The sequence below is a fragment of the Prorops nasuta genome, unplaced genomic scaffold (assembly GCF_024137725.1).
Source record: "Prorops nasuta isolate Cenicafe-Biocafe unplaced genomic scaffold, Cenicafe_Pnas_1.2 PNAS00008, whole genome shotgun sequence".
NCBI lineage: Eukaryota > Metazoa > Arthropoda > Insecta > Hymenoptera > Bethylidae > Prorops > Prorops nasuta.
The window spans coordinates 7,053,116-7,067,879 of NW_027116805.1; the positions used below are offsets into that span (position 1 = coordinate 7,053,116).

At 34.9% G+C, this 14,764-nt stretch overlaps 3 long non-coding RNA genes across 4 annotated transcripts; 1 reads left to right on the forward strand and 2 right to left on the reverse strand.

Moving 5' to 3' along the window:
* Positions 1-4,401: 4,401 nt before the first annotated feature.
* On the reverse strand, positions 4,402-5,106 carry LOC136775656 (uncharacterized). The gene is made up of 2 exons (XR_010822973.1): positions 4,672-5,106; positions 4,402-4,508 (listed from the first exon to the last, which is right to left on the reverse strand). It is a non-coding gene; the product is annotated as an uncharacterized lncRNA (long non-coding RNA).
* Positions 5,107-9,869: 4,763 nt separating this feature from the next.
* LOC136775547 (uncharacterized) lies at positions 9,870-10,456 on the reverse strand. The gene is made up of 2 exons (XR_010822950.1): positions 10,345-10,456; positions 9,870-10,157 (listed from the first exon to the last, which is right to left on the reverse strand). It is a non-coding gene; the product is annotated as an uncharacterized lncRNA (long non-coding RNA).
* On the forward strand, positions 10,082-11,620 carry LOC136775546 (uncharacterized). 2 transcript variants are annotated; one of them, XR_010822949.1, is made up of 4 exons: positions 10,082-10,220; positions 10,367-10,679; positions 10,809-11,189; positions 11,258-11,620. It is a non-coding gene; the product is annotated as an uncharacterized lncRNA (long non-coding RNA). The 2 variants fall into 2 exon arrangements; XR_010822948.1 differs by having other exon boundaries at positions 10,367-11,189.
* Positions 11,621-14,764: the final 3,144 nt, after the last annotated feature.

Here is a 14,764-nt window from a genome sequence, read left to right on the forward strand (position 1 = left end):
CCTCCTCTTTATACTATCATTTTCGATCTTTCGACAACAGCGGATAAACGGTCGTGAACGTTAGTTAGCGCGATTGCCGCAAGATTCTACTGACGTCAACTAACTAAAAAAGTGGGGCGAGACGTGTAAAGCGAAGCACAAACTAGTAGAGAGGGGAGAGATCTTGGGTATCAAATGAATTTTGAAGGATGGGATGGGATGAGACGGTATTGAAGGTGTCGCTTTCTTAAATAAACTGCGTCCTCGAGTGTTGTTTTCCAGCTGAGCAAAGTCACTTGTCAATGACTCGAAGGTTAAAATGGAATTAAAGCTAGCAGTACGTCGTTAATAACACTGCTCTTCTTTTATTTCTGTATTCTTCAGCCGAGTCTCCACTTTTCTTCTCGCCCGCGTCACCTAACCTCCCTTACGCACCCTCGTCCAAGTGCAATTTCATTAAGCCTTAAGTATCCTGGGAAACGGAGGAAACAAGAAATAAGTCCCGATGCCCTTTTTGTCTCACTTCCTATTCCTTTACAATCCTTTGTCTTGCCAGGCGCCATCTTCTTTATTCATAATCCGTCCAATTTAGCTACCCCGCCTTCTTCACTTCTAACAGTAACTACCTGGTATTATTCATTTTGTTTCACGACTCTTTCATTTTTTCTTCTACAAGATAGAACTCCTTAGTTTCTCGTATTATTCACTTTAATCCGTTCTCTCCCACCACTTAGATTCTAATTATTTCAATTTCTACGGGTTGTAAAAACGACGGAGGCTGAATGGTCCAATTGAAAAAAAAAACCAAATGAATAAACTTTTGGGAAGATGTTGGAGTGCTTGACAAGACATTACTATAAAAGGTCTGTTTTCTATTGCTCTGCTGCTGAGCTGGTGCAATAAAGTTGAAGTAAGACATGCATGTGTTTCCTCATTCTAACTTATTGCACTGGTCCAGCTGGGCAACAATAGAAAACAGACCTAACCTCGTTCGCATATAAATCGATCATGAAAAATTGTAATAAATTTATTTAGAAAATATCTGTGGAACGTCTAGGAAATATTAAAACGTAATTAAACGCTAATTTAAATAAGTGCACTTGTGAATACACTCGAAGCTATAGTTGAATCGATCAGTCACACAAATCTCGTTCGACTTATCTATTTATTTTTTTCTCCTTTAAACTAACCTTCTCAAGCCGTATTGTTGTTATTTACTTTTCAATGACTCATTCGGCACTAAACTAACGCGTCCAATCGAAAGCAATATTAACCAGGACGAGCAATTAACTGTGAAAATGAAGTAAAAGCTTGCAAACTATACGGAAACGCAGCAATTAGGTCACGTACCTATTACCAGCAGAGATTTTCTTGCGCTCCTGTGTTTTTACTATATATCCCTTAAGCATTACTCGACAAAATCCTACGTAAATATTTTTTAATACGATTACTACGCTATTTTTTATTCCATGAAAAACTCGTTCGTCATAAATTTTAGGTTAGGAAACCCAAGCTGTTTCGTTAAACACTGGCAGAGATATTCACAACTTCCGTGAAATCTCGATGTGAAGTAAAATGCAAAGACATAAATGCAATATTTCGACGAGCTTTACGTTACAGAATTTCTTCGTTGAGTCTGGCGATGATTTATATTCGACTATATTCGTGAAAATTCGTTCCAGTCTCTCGATAAAGTGTCGGAATAATTTACACCTGTTTTTATAACTATATCGATAAAATCTTAAAGACGCAACATCGTTCGACTTTTATTTATATCATGAGTCAAGTCAATGCAAGGTACAAGAGCAATAATAGAAAAATGCTAATAAAAAAATTGCTACGTAGCCACGAGCGGAGAGGTTAGGAATAAAATAGAGATCACACGTTGAAAGACTTCTTTCGCGAACGTATCGTTGAAAAATTGTTGCAAAACCAGACCGAGGGCCTTATCGTCTGATCACACAACGATCGAATCATCGACACACAAACAATCGTCATCGTTTTTGCAACGGTTCAGTAAAAGCACCAGATTTCTTCAGCGCCGAACTCACCGATCCCATGAGTTTTACGACCATGTTCGACTAATTGGACTCGAAAATTTAATCGACTTGCTAGAGGTACTTGGAACGCACGATGAATAGCGGATATACAGTGGATTACGAATTACTCTATAGGAGCCTGAAAAATTTCACTCGGATGAAATTGGGGGAAATTAATCGAGATTCGTAGCCGGTGAGATAAATTGTGGTTTAACGAGTCCAATTAGAGGTTAGACGCGCGGTCAGATTTGGGATGCCAGAGAAAATTGGTCGGCGTGACAAAAAGAAAATAAATTACTGGTGCTGTGAAGATAGCGAAGTGGCATCTTGTGATAAAAATTAGTGAAGTAAATAAATAAACATTAGCGATTATATCGAGCACGAGAGGTTAGGTCTCATACAGGGATAAGAAAAGTGGAAAATAAATATGGCGATCGTGGAGGAAGAGGCAGAGGTGGGGGAAAAGCATTAAATATCGTATATTGGATTATAAGCGAACAAATAGAGAATTTGTAACGAACACGTAGTGAGAATATTCAATATTAGTTGATTAGGAATTACTGCGACTATGTAAACGAGTAAACGATGTTCTTACGACACTAGTCAATGTTCAATGTTGAAATATTTATCTGAAATCTAAATAAAATGCATATACGTTGTTTACACCATTTTCAAGTTGTCTTTTTTTAACTAGAATTTTCCTACGAAACTTTATGTATTAAACACTAATGATTCATTATTTTGTTATAACGTAAAAACTATGGCTGTTCTTTTATCGTTTAAAACTCTGATCCTTGGGAACAGAGCAAAGTTAGAATGAAGTATGCGACCTTTGAACATTTTTTATTAAACCCTGGGTAGAATTTTCCCTGTGTATTGGATTTTGTTTGGAAATAAGTTGCAAAATGTCGTTTGTTAGGGCGTAATTAAAGTGTCTACTTTGACCAATACAACCTTGGCCTTTTCAATGATATATCACACCAATACCCAAGCTGAATCGATAGGTCAATGCTTCCGATGAACCAAATAGCACAAAAGCAACAGAGTTAAGGTGTAACCCCCCCGCCCCTCCCTTACAAATATCTTAATAATAAAATTCGACGAATTTTGCATCCAGAAATAATTGGTAATTAAACGTAACTTACCTTTCCATGACAAATAGTAAATATAAACAGTCTACGACTAAGCAGATGACTTTTCATTCAAAATATTGATAAATTCAGGATAATAATAATAACAAAATGCAGAAGGGCTGCAGGAGATGACGAAGGGAAGATTAACAAGAGTAATAAATCGGAGTAAAATTTTGATGGGGATGGATTCTTGTCGTTTGCTTACCACGACGAAGGACGAAACAAGACAGGCGAGGGAGTAATGTGTTTTACAGAGTTATTAATGGCTGCCGTGAAACACGAGGATGTGACAGATCAGGAAAATCTAGTTAGGAGACAGATGGAATAATCGGCTTGCACTAGTTAGTAGGGAAGAACCGGAGCAAAACTGGACCTCTAAGGATAAAAGCTTGTAATTTGTGAATGGTTTGACTGAAAATACTGACAGTTGAAATGATTTTTATTTTTATCATTAACAAAAACATGAAAGATTGTTCTCAACATAAATGTATAGAAACTGAAAAAATGTTGCAAAACCAAAGAGTATTTAAAGAGGAAAAATAGGGTACTCCATTTTAACAGAAATGACATTGAAAATTGAATAATTTTTCATCCTATGCACCCTTCATGGGCGCCGTCAAGAAATTTTAATCACTCTACCTAGTTTTTTTTAATCATTTTAGGTCATTATATTTCATTATAATAAATGCATATTATATCTGTAGCTGTATAAATGTTGATGGATATTTGTACAAAGACTTATCATTTTAAATCTTTGAAAAATTATGTTTGTTAATTGACAATAATTAATGTATAGTTTTCCATAAGTTGTATATTCTGCTATCTGTTTTTGCTTGAATAATTTAACCTTAATTTGGATTCGATTTATAATACTATATTTATATTTATAGTAAATAAAATTATTTACATTTTAATAGGCGGGATTAATCGATAATAAACAGTGATTTAAATGAATTATATCTTCACTTAGTGTAGCCATGCTAAGTGTCTGTGGAAAATTTTTAAAATATTCCAATTTTACAGTCAGAGCTTGCAATAACTAGTATTAACGTGTATCTAATCAACACAAATGTGGATATTTACAATTTTTGTCAACAAAGACCTACAAGAGACGCCATTTTATGGCTAAATGAAAAGTGAAATTAACAAAGTGGTTTACGAAATATCAGATTGTTTCTGGTTTTACTCTATGCTTGTTTTTGCTGCTTGCACTTTAGAAAAACTTTATGTAATGTATCTCGAACGGGGTGTACACTCTTAATGAAAAGTGCAGAAGTAGTAGTCCACAAAAACAAACCTAATATCATCCGATTTTACCCGTCTCGCTTGCATCCAGCAAGGAACAGTTTTGCTCAATCTGACGGAAAAATGTAAGCTAGTAATGTTGGTTAAATAATTATCATTTAGAAAATCGAAAAACTCTACAAAGCCGATAATAAAGAAGAACTTGATTTAACTTTTGTATGTTTATGTTTCGAGAATGGCTTATTACAAGCTTATTAATTTTAGTGTATTCTTACCTGTTTAATCTAAGCGCTTAAGTGAAGTCGTATTTCTTTTACTTTTGATTTCATAATCTACAAAAGATATTATTCAACATTTCACACTAATTTTTTGAACATTAACTAAAGAATCAGGGAATACTTTGAGACTTTTTTGAAGTCCGTTTGATTTCACAAGTGCAGAATGATCGCCTAGTTCAATGAGAGAATAAATTATTTTTTGATTACGAAAGTAACGACACTAATACCTTAAGCGATGGAAATAAACGCGAGGAACGACACAAATTACCATATTTATAACTTTGTACTAAAAAAGTAACATCATAAGATAAATTCTGATTTATTGACACTGGCCTGCAACAATCCTGCTCTCGAACTAAATAACAATCGAAGTGTTTTAACCAATAGGGTCTTTTCCCTCTCTTTCTAAACCAGGAGCAAAATAGAGATGCAAGTCTAAGACCTTTGTTCTAATTGGATTTATTGCCAACAGATGTCAGGAGAGTAGTAATAAGGTGGCTTTAGGGCCCAGATTTACCGCAAGGGTGTCGCTGCTTTACGTTATTCCGGTTCTGCTCGAGATAAATTACATTTACGTCTCAACGGCAGCCCGTGGTGTCTAATCAAATTGTTTGCATACGCGAATACACCCATGTTCTATTTTCCCTTACGCGAAAGCGCCAACTTCGTACGATCCATCGTCAGGCTATAATACTTGCTCCCCCGCGAAGCTAGCCTCTTATGAAGAAAAGTAATTACTTAAACCATAACTCACCTAATTTTGCAGCTTTCTCTTCGACTTTCCGCCGTCCGGTACAGTTTCGCAGGAAGTTTTTGGTGGATCGGTCGTCGCCTTAACCTCAACTTTCGAAAATATCTCAAATAACCTAACTCAAACTAATTATCTTGATATGCATCTCCACTATGCGAATCTTTTCCTTCTAAATGTAAAGTTAAATTCATTTCGAATATAATCGTATTATTTTCTCAATCTAAAGGATAGCTGGCTTTGCCAAACGACACTGCTTGATTGATCATGTTTTGTCTTTCTCTCTCACTTGGTAGATAGAAACAACAAAATGCGATTAAACAAGGTAAACAAAAAGGTGAGTAACTATAGCTAAAATAAAAGAAACCGTAAATAAACTGTCCCAGAGGTGCTACCAGTGTGAAATAGCATCTGAACTGTTGGAATCTAAACAAAATAAGAATTTTGTTTAAATCTATAATGGTCTAGAGTGTTCGATAGTTTTTGGTAATAGTTTTGTATGTGTTACCGAAAAAACTTTACATTTTAAAACATACTAAGTATAACTTATCACAATTCAACTAAAAACTATAAAATATATCATTCTGAATAGAGAGCTCTGAAAGATTATATTTTCCTCGGTGATTCATACAAATTTTATTATGAATGCTTGGGTAAACGATTTCCAGCGTTAGAAGTTAGATGCTGTACAAAATGATGAGCTCTGGTTTAGGTAAAATGCTAACCTTTAGCATGGAGCTTGTGGAGAATAGGTTTACGGAGTTCTGGATATGCTCCGAATATTATCGTAGCTTTGAAAATTAGAGTATTCGTATGAACACCAAATTAGCAATTAGCATATTTCAGTCTAAATTGAGTTACCAGAGCATTAAATATTTATTAAAAAATCAAAAAATAATGTTATGACCAAGAACTCATCAGTACACTATTGCTCAATAATCTTGCGTCAGGCGAGGGGCAGTGGGGATAAGAGAGGCAAGGGGTTATCTAGGGAATTCTAGTGGACACCGTCAAATTTTTGATCGGCTATCCCTTTGACGCAAAAGAGCTGTCAAAAGCTAAATTAACCTGTATTTTGAAGAAATACAGAAACATAAATATTTTTAAAAAACAAATAAGAAGAAAGAAAGAAAGGATTTTAATAAATATATAAAGAAAAAATATCAGATGAGTATTAGTTAATAGGAAATGTTAAAGTAATTGTTAATTATTAAGAAAATATACTTTGTGGTTTTTTTATTTCTGTTACAGGTTAAATGCTGTTTCTGATGAGCTTAAATTACAGAAAAGAAATATATATAGACCAATAAATAAAAAAGGACTAATTTATGAAGCATTTCTGTGTGGACCAGTCATTTCAATAATTATGATGTAATGTTCTAATAGTGAATGTGTAAGCGTTTGGTGTATATACACAAAGAAATTTTATTATAAATTAATAATTATATATAATAATGTGTTGATTCTTATTACTATAAATTAAAGCTAGTTCAATTAAAATATTCTTTTTCTTTCCTCCTTATCTGAATTCTATACATACATAGTAATTACATATTCTCGTAGAATCTATTCTTTAAACTAATTAAATTGTAACTATTTGGAATGTGCAAGTCATAACTATTTGCTTCAATGATATTTATTATTCATTGTAAGAGAAATTGCATAGAGCCTCTGCAAATTTCTTATTAATATGTCACATCCTTCTACATATTATCTTTTATGACATTTATATGCCTCCTTTGCACTATTTTCTTCTAGTCTATAACATATAAAAATAATTTTACAATCATTAATTATTATACGCAGATCTGATGATTCTGCTGATCTCTAATTAATTTTATAAATATTGAAATCATTGATAAACCATTGTCTAGTTAAATTTGAAAAATAGGCATTTGAATGATGTTATTTAAATTTGGTATCTCTTTTGTGAGATATGTTTTCATAGTACTTGGGAAGATAAAGTTCTTTAGAAGGTATGTGTATACTAATGAGTTCATTTTGCTTTCAGCTTCGAATAGTTTTTCAACTACGTGTTTGGATATACATTTTGAATATAGAATATATTTATTTTGTTACTCCTATTATAATGTTGACAGAATTGGTAGTAAGATATATCAATCATCTGAAAATAATAGAATATATATATGGCGACTAGATAAATTAAGGATTTAAGACAGATAATTCTCAACAACAAATAGGAGTAACAAAATAAGTATTGTATATTAGGAATGGATATCCAAATATGTAGTTGGAAAATTATTTGAAGCTGAAAACAAGATTAACTCAGCAGTATACATGAATGTATTGGAGGACAATATCCTGTCAAATGTAAAGAAAAGATATCATGTAGACGAAGTACCAAACATTATATTTAAGTACAATAAATTAAGTGAAGTGTCTAGATTCTTCAAATTTAATAGAGCAATAGCTTACCTATCATCCTCACATTGATAGAATCAATTAGACAGCAGAATAAGCATACTTCAGCGTATTTGAAAATATCTAGAGAAATATTGGTATATGTTGAAAACTAGAAGAAGAAGGAACAATCAAGGCAAATAAATGTCACACAAGATGTGAAAGAATGTGACAGATCAATAAGAAATTTGAAGAGTCTCTATGCAATTTGTCTCGCATTGAATAATACAAATAATTGAAGCAAATAGTTATGACTTGCACATTTCAAATAGTTGCAATTTAATTAGTTTAAAGGATAGATTCTATGAGAATATCTAATTACTATGTATGTATAGAATTTGGATAAGGAAGAAAGAGAACGAGTATTTTAATTGAACTAGCTTTAATTTATAGTAATAGGAATCAACACATTATTATATATAATTATTAATTTATAATAGAATTTCTTTGTGTATATACACCAAACGCTTTCACAATCACTATTATAACATAATTAAACCATAATTATTGAAATAACTGGTCCACACAGAAATGCTTCATAAATTAGTCCTTTTTTATTCATTGGTCTATATATATTTCTTTGCTGTAATTTAAACTCATCAGAAACAGCATTTAACCTGTAACAGAAATAAAAAAACCACAAAGTATATTTTCTTAATAATTTATAATTACTTTAACATTTCCTATTAACTAATACTCATCTGATATTTTTTCTTTATATATTTATTAAAATCCTTTCTTTCTTTCTTCTTATTTGTTTTTTAAAAATATTTATGTTTCTGTATTTCTTCAAAATACAGGTTAATTTAGCTTTTGACAGCTCTTTTGCGTCAAAGGGATAGCCGATCAAAAATTTGACGGTGTCCACTAGAATTCCCTAGATAACCCCTTGCCTCTCTTATCCCCACTGCCCCTCGCCTGACGCAAGATTATTGAGCAATAGTGTACTATTATCTACACGCAACTCACTAGCGAATAGCGTTTTTCAAGTATTTTTAATTTTCTATGGTAATAGGAAACGATCGAAGCACTCAGAAGTGTGCAAATCGATTTTCTGCAAGCTCGTAGTTAAGAATAAGTGCTTTTCCTAAACTTGAAAATAGTTCATCATTTTAGAGCAGTATATCCATCCGTAACATAACGCATGATAAATGTTTCCCAAACATTGATTATCTATTCAAAATTCTGATAAAAATGTAACCTTTCAGAGCTCTGTTCAGAACTAAACATTCTGAACAGTTTTTAGTTGACTTTTGATGAAAAGTTGCCATTTGAAATGTGAACTTTTTTGGTCAAATAAATAGAACTATTGATAAAAAAATATCGGGAGCCCTAGAACAAATGTGGATGAAAACAAAACTTTTTTTTAGGTCCTGCAGTTGAAATACTCCTATTACATTAGTGAGGTGTCTGTTACAATACTCAAACAATACTTCAAACTTTAGGAAATATTTTAGTAACATTTCTGAAATATTACGAAGTGACAGATATCACTCTCTTTCAGGAATACTCCTAATACATCACTGCAAATTATATTATTGATGCTTTCTGGGCAAGCTACCATCACGGAGAAGAACATAACCTAAAATTAGTAAAATGAATAAATAGGTTAATCAAATGAAGGAATGATTTATCACTAAATAAGTACCTGATTGAAGATAGTAAATGTGTATTAAATGAATTATAATTTACTTAAATTGCGAACATTTCAAGTTTAATTAAGAGTTCAACCCTTCGTCCGTAAGTCCTGGTTTTTCATATCCAAAACAAAATAATCAAATCAACTACTTTCCAATTGAATTGCTTCATTTATTTTACAAGAACTACATGAAAAAATAAATTTTTAATTATTTCACGATTCACACATATGTGGAATAGAACATTCCAAACAGCATGAATTTTTCTTATTACCTTTTAGAGTTTATTAACAAGAGGAAGGAGGGTGAGACCTGAAACATCTAAATGTACAGACGAAAAGTATTGAAAAACGTTTACGGAGGAAGGATCAATCATCGTCTCAGAAAGGTACAGAATAAATTCTATTATATTTAAGATTTTAAGACAATACTTTTCTCAACAATAGCTTAACCTGCCAATAGTGACGTGAGATTGTCTTACATAGTTGCAGTGTCGCATGTGCCACACTGGTGTCGCAGTCTTGCCTTCCCACTAAACTTCGGGACAAGCGTTCTACTGTCGAGCGAGGTTGCCAAATCAGACAGATAGACGAAATACTGGCTCAAATATATGGAGATTTAGTAAAAACCTCGTCCCATAGACACGTGTTTCACCTCTCATGGATTAATAATTTTTCCTAGAATTAAACAATAATATGAGTTTATAAATTCATAAACAAACGTGTATACAAAATTTGGCGGTAAGTTTAGCGTTAATCAACATGCCACTGGCACACCTCTGTCACTTCAATCAATATTTTTTGCTTCGTTATTTCTGTTCAAAGTATAGTTTTAGAATTTAATAATGTTGTTTTTTAGTCTCACACTTGATCCGTTGAATTTGCAGTGATCACATTGTTTACCGGATGAAGCGGATCAAGAGCTGGAAAAATGAGTTTCTCTCCCTGACGAAATGCCGTTATTGGTTGATTGTGGCAAGGCGTATAACAGACATTGAGACAATTCCATCGGTTTCTGATAATTCGATATTATCAACGATAGCTTCGGATGCTGCGAGCGCGCCGAGTGCTACAATAGTTCCAGAACGAGCCTTTGTGAGCAGCGTGAACTTTGTGTAGTCCAGAGAGAGCCAGCACAGAAGCGTTGAGGGGGTAACATCGCTTGAGAGAAGCCGGGTGGAATGGAGAATTACACAATAAGTGAGAGAGATGAATTTTGGTACATTATATCTCTCGATCTCACCGAGAAACTTCCCTCTTCTCGTTTACTCTCTGCATTCCCTTCCTCACTCTCTCTTCATATATATAGATCCACTTGTTTCCCAACAGATTGTCGCGTGTAACCGGCGAAACGCCAACTGCAAACAAACTTCCATAATTGTACTAACTACGTGCTTTATTTAACGAGCAACTGCCAACGCAATGATTGAATTCAAGGGGACGTCGTGTTTGATCCGGAATGCCGCTTTTCGATCAATCGATGGCAGAAGCAATAGACGGGGATTGAAACATCGCGTGCGAAAAGCTAATACGTCATTTCTAACCTAAAAACTATAGATATCGATTGCTCGCGTCGAGGGAAGAGTTTATCATTGTTGAAATGTGACAACAAACGAAATTATATATTGTTAATACGAAAAACAAATGATAAAAGCGAAGCTTGCCACTTATTTGCGACGGAGAATAATTCAACTGGAAAATGAAAATGAGGTAACAGTTTCCATTGTAATTTGATGCCAGACTCAGAGTCGATTTTAACGTCCGAATTATTTTACTAGGTTAACCAGATTTGCATAGTGCGCCGGATATCTCTCTTGATTCATAGTACTGTAAACAATAGGGGCAAAAATAGCGCACTTACAAATCACCGAAGAATCTCTCGTGGATATTTCGATGGCTGGGCTCTTCCACTGAAAAGAATTTCCGGTCGGATGGGTTTTATAGCCTTATTCGATATTCGCTTCTCGGCAGACCAGAATTTTTCACAATCATATGTATTAACCTTGTTATTCTTAAGTAGCTTTTCGTCCATCTGCTTCGGAAACCAAAATTACGCGTTATTTTATGTACTTGTAATTATGTTTGTGTGTGCATAAATATGGGGCGGTGTACGAAGCTGTTACTTGTATAACAAACGTAACATAAACTATACACTTTACTCGCCCTATTCGTTATTCCAAAGCTACCCATAAACATGTTTGCAATACTTCTATACTGCGGGTTAATTCGATTTTGAGGGTATATCTACTTTGTAGAGAGTTCAGAAGCAATAAGAACAATATCTCGGACTAATAAATATCGAGCAATAACAGACTCGATATTCTGAAAGGTTGGAATAAAAATGAAAGAAAAACACGGGGCGTGCGATATTTTAGCTATATTTATACAACATTATTTTGTCTGGCGAGGAGACTCCAAACGAATTTCAGCGCAGTTTTTTTCGTGATGAAAAACACTGATGGGAGATAAATAAAAGCTGGTTTAATCGTCTCCCAATATTCTAACAGAGGAAGAGTGAGTTATTAACGAATAAACTGGATGTAGCGATATTTTTGGGATTTAAAAACAAAAGGAAATTGATAAATCAGGGTAGACAATTGGGGAAAATTGGGTAAAAGGGATGGATGAATATTTATGGTTTCTCAACTTTTTGCCTTTTATAAGAGAGAAAGAGGGAGAGTTCGGGACAAACAGACAGAGACAAAGAGATACCGGAGGTTAGGGTCACCCAGACGTCCCGTATAAGGATTGTGGGCTCGAAATCCGAAAGCAATCAATCCTTCCTTTTAGTCGATGGAACTGAAGGATGAGCAGGAGGTTAAGAAATTGAAATAAATTCTGAAAAGTTTTATTGAATCATGGATAGCACCGGTATTGGCCTCAATCGAGACGTGACCCGCATAAAGTAAACCTACACGAGCTTTGCATATCGAAATGGCTGCAGTTGTCACGGATGCCCGTGGACACACGTGGGATACACATACATGCACTGCTGCACACAAGAACGTTCTATTCCATCAAGCTGCAATACGATGCCCACGATCGCAATTAGATTGCATACACATTGGCGAGGATTAATTTTTCACTGTAATTTTCATCGAGCTCGCGTCCCAACGAGCTTCGGCGTGATATGCCTGTCTTGTTCTTTCTTTCATTTTTCACGAACGCCGGATCACTTTTCGACTTGTAATTCCACGCTTTAATCTATCTCGCCGCCTTTGACGTAAGCCACTCAAATTCTCTCGATATTATTAGTTTTTCATTGGAAAAAGAATTTACGTTCCCTTCCTTTTACGGGAGTTAATTAACAGCGAGGAAATAGCGTAGGTTATATTGTTTCTTGTCGTAATGGGGACTTGTTGTGGCGCTGTAGTCGATATTTTAGTGCCACGTCTACCGCGTACAGGTCCTAGATGGCGCAATTTTACCGAAGGTTGCGACGAAAAGCAAAATACGTAAACTGTGATCAGGAAAGGAAGGAATAAGAGAGAGGGTGTGTGCGTGAGCAGACTCTATTAACTCATTCCCTGCCATTTAATCAGTTTAATCAAGCTCCAACGACTTCCATTAAACTTTCCATTTTTGATTAATGCTCTTCCTCGAATCAGAGCAGCGCTAATCAAAGTTTGCTTCTGTAACCTCCAAAAGACTCGATATTCCTACACCGATCCTAAGTAAACTTAGAAATACGGAAGCTATGGGGTATCTGCTATAAAACCTTAAGCAGTAAAAGTGTGCGTGTAATGAATAACGAAATGCGTTTGAATTTTTTAGGTTAATATGAACTCGATTTACTTTTTTTGGATTTAAAAGTCACATATTGCTAATGTACAGTAACAGTGCTTTTAACATTTTCCAAATGTTAAGCTGGAATATAATCAGATTCGTTTTCCATTTACCATCACTACCAACGGAAACTACGTTACCCCATGTATGTGACTGTGTGTTTATGCGTTCCCGTGCGCGTTCATCAGCATTAATGCTGATTAAAACCAGCTGTTATTCTTCATCAATTTATTTTAATCCGTAATTCGTACTCTCCACATTCCTCCGAAACGAGTCATCGCGGTCGAAAAGTGAATCCATTATTATTATTATTCTTGAAATAGAAACCAGAAATGCGTTTAGAATGCATCGTAAATAAAAATTGAAAAATTGTCGATATTGGAATGGACTGGTATTAAAAGAGGTTTTATTTTGGGAATAAATATTATGTGTGACAAATTTCGTTTATAAGCTGAACTAGTAAAGGCGTTTTGAGGTCGTAGAGAGGTTAGAAAGGATAAAAAAAGAAAAAGTAGGAAAGTTGAAAAGAGGGAAGGAAGTTTCAATTCGCATCGTTTGGCGATGAAGGATCAAATGAGAACGACAATAAAAAATGTCGCTCCCCTGTCGAGGTTCGTACTTGCGACCTCTTGGTATATTTTAACTGGCGCATAAAAAAAGCGAAGAAGGCACGGAAAGAAGGGAAAAGGTAAAAAAAAGCTACTGAGCGGATTATAGCCTCTGGTCGCCTTTGAAGCTTTTCTAATATATTCTGGTTGGTACGTGAAGGGTCGCAAAAAAGCTGGAGAGTGGGGTAACCTGTAGGACGGGGAGAGTGGAGGGGGAAAGGAGAGAAAAGACATCTTGACAGGAGTCGTTAAACGTTAACTATCCTGGAACGAGAATGATTCTGCTAGAATCCGACAGGTCGGTCAGCGTAACTTTCTCTCAACATGGAAAATAAATTCAACGAATAAGTACTTTTATAAAAGCGATTACGAGTGGACGCGATGATCGAAAATTTCCCTGTCCCGATCAAGCCTATTCTACCTTCGAACGTTCGTTTTTCTCCAGCCTGCCAATTTTATGCTCACCGGTGGCGCCCTCTAGGTACCCTTAACCCCAGATCTACGGAAAAACGCGCCAAACTCCACCACTAATCGCTATTCTTACACTTTTAACTGACGAATAAATCAACGAGAAGTGAAAAAACGCTAAGAATGTTCCTAATTGAATCTTAAATGTCTTTGGGACAAAAAATTAACGGTTAAATGAGATGTTGGGAACAAAACTTATAAGAAAAACTTGAGGCGATAAGGAAAAGTGTGTTTATGAAGGATATAGATGTAAGGAGATTCAGTGGTTGAATGAATGATGAATGGTGTTAAATGGAGTCGAAACAAGAAAGTGTCCGCAGTGAATTTGGCAGATGTCATGTGGTACGTTGAATTTCACGAGGTTACATGCGAATCCCATTGTGGTTCGAGAAGGTGCGGCATGTTCTGTGGTCGCGAGGGTGC